Source organism: Colletes latitarsis, unplaced genomic scaffold (genome assembly GCF_051014445.1).
Source record: "Colletes latitarsis isolate SP2378_abdomen unplaced genomic scaffold, iyColLati1 scaffold0055, whole genome shotgun sequence".
Taxonomy (NCBI): domain Eukaryota; kingdom Metazoa; phylum Arthropoda; class Insecta; order Hymenoptera; family Colletidae; genus Colletes; species Colletes latitarsis.
In genome coordinates, this window is record NW_027488405.1 from 15,001 (window position 1) to 17,500 (window position 2,500).

The 2,500-nt window shown below is 49.3% G+C and overlaps 1 non-coding gene across 1 annotated transcript; it reads left to right on the top strand.

The window, feature by feature from the left end:
• Nucleotides 1-1,455: 1,455 nt before the first annotated feature.
• On the top strand, nt 1,456-1,610 carry LOC143351004 (5.8S ribosomal RNA). The gene has a single exon (XR_013081405.1). It is a non-coding gene; the product is annotated as a 5.8S ribosomal RNA (ribosomal RNA).
• The last annotated feature ends 890 nt before the right edge of the window (nt 1,611-2,500 follow it).

Here is a 2,500-nt window from a genome sequence, read left to right on the forward strand (position 1 = left end):
TGAGGCGAATGATCGCAAACGACGACGCGTCGATTTTGCGGCCATCGTTGCTCGCGCGACTAACGACGACCAGCCGAGAAGGCTGTAGTTTATCGCATCGATTTCATCGAGCAACCGATGGGCGCTGCCGCGTTCGTTCGTATATGAATATTATACATACTCACGGATAGCCAGAGGCGAATAATCGCAAACGACGACGCGTCGATTTTGCGGCCATCGTTGCTCGCGCGACTAACGACGACCAGCCGAGACGGCTGTAGTTTATCGCATCGATTTCATCGAGCAACCGGTGGACGCTGCCGCGTTCGTTCGTAAATGAATAATATACATACTCATGGCTAACTTGAGGCGAATAATCGCAAACGACGACGCGTCGATTTTGCGGCCATCGTTGCTCGCGCGACTAACGACGACCAGCCGAAACGGCTGTAGTTTATCGCATCGATTTCATCGAGCAACCGATGGACGCTGCCGCGTTCGTTCGTAAATGAATAATATACATACTCATGGCTAACTTGAGGCGAATAATCGCAAACGACGACGCGTCGATTTTGCGGCCATCGTTGCTCGCGCGACTAACGACGACCAGCCGAAACGGCTGTAGTTTATCGCATCGATTTCATCGAGCAACCGATGGACGCTGCCGCGTTCGTTCGTAAATGAATAATATACATACTCATGGCTAACTTGAGGCGAATAATCGCAAACGACGACGCGTCGATTTTGCGGCCATCGTTGCTCGCGCGACTAACGACGACCAGCCGAAACGGCTGTAGTTTATCGCATCGATTTCATCGAGCAACCGATGGACGCTGCCGCGTTCGTTCGTAAATGAATGTTATACATACTCATGGCTAACTTGAGGCGAATAATCGCAAACGACGACGCGTCGATTTTGCGGCCATCGTTGCTCGCGCGACTAACGACGACCAGCCGAGACGGCTGTAGTTTATCGCATCGATTTCATCGAGCAACCGATGGACGCTGCCGCGTTCGTTCGTAAATGAATAATATACATACTCATGGCTAACGTGAGGCGAATAATCGCAAACGACGACGCGTCGATTGTGCGGCCATCCGTTGCTCGCGCGACTAACGACGACCAGCCGAGAAGGCTGTAGTTTATCGCATCGATTTCATCGAGCAACCGATGGGCGCTGCCGCGTGCGTTCGCCCGATTGCGCGTGAAGTTACTGTTCGGAACCAAGAATATACGGGTGTATTATACCCGTTTGGTCGCAGCCACGCGCAAAGGCTTTTGAATGTACTGTACGCCCGGCCGTCGAACGATGGTTTTCCGTCATTCAGGAAACAAAAAGAAACTTTTGTCGTCGATATGGCGCGTTCAATCCTCCGTCGATACGCTGGTCGGAGGTGCGAACATCGAATATTTTTAAAGCAAAGAACAAGGAGCATTTTTAAATACAAAGAAAAAAATTGTAAATTGTATATGATTACCCTGAACGGTGGATCACTTGGCTCGTGGGTCGATGAAGAACGCAGCTAATTGCGCGTCAACGTGTGAACTGCAGGACACATGAACATCGACATTTCGAACGCACATTGCGGTCCACGGATAAAATTCCTGGACCACGCCTGGCTGAGGGTCGTTCACTTGTCCTAAAACTGCTTGCGTTGTTCTCAGATTCCCTAACCCCGCCGTCGTTTACCTCTCCTTTCGGGGAGATGGCGAAGAACGTTTCGGAGCCGGGTCGATGAAGAGAAAGGTATCAACGTACGAGCGAGAATTTGGGTATTTCGTTGGCGTTTGTCGCTGGACGTACGAAAAAGAATAAATATTATATATTATTGGCAAGTTTGCGCACCCCTTGCGTGGTGAGGCAGAGATCAGTCTGGACTCGCGCGAGTGTTTTACGGCGTCGTGCGTCGTGTTGTCTGGAGTATCATCACGACCGCCCGTTAAAGCACCGCTCCTACGATTTCTGACTTTGACGGCACTAAAAACCACCGTGGGGCGCAAATCGCGTTTCGTACAAATCTAATGATTACCGGCGCTCCCGACGTTGCCCGAAGTTAATAATTTATGCAAAGGAAAGAGAAAATAAAGCGTATACTAGTTTTGGAGCATAACAAAAAGGACACTGGAAAGAAATTTGATCAAACACTGATAATTATGATATGTAATATATGCCCTACCACGTGAAATTTGTGGTATCCGTCGGTCGTCGTCTTCCTCTCTGTTCGTTCGTACAGCCCCAGGGAAAAATGATAATTTATCAAACGAATCGGACGATCATCCTCTATGGAGAGGCTCGAACGAACACGACGAGAAGCGCGATACGAACGGAACCCAAAAGAAGGGATATACTCTGAGAAGTTGGTCGCCCCATGTCTCTCTTTGTTACGAATATGTATATCGATTGCGAGACCGCGCGTTTAGCCGGTCGTCCAGTCCACGAATGCTTTTCTTTCGAACTTACGGTGGACTTTGGTAGACTATCAAAGAATCAACGAAAATCGGATCGGGTAGTTCTATCAT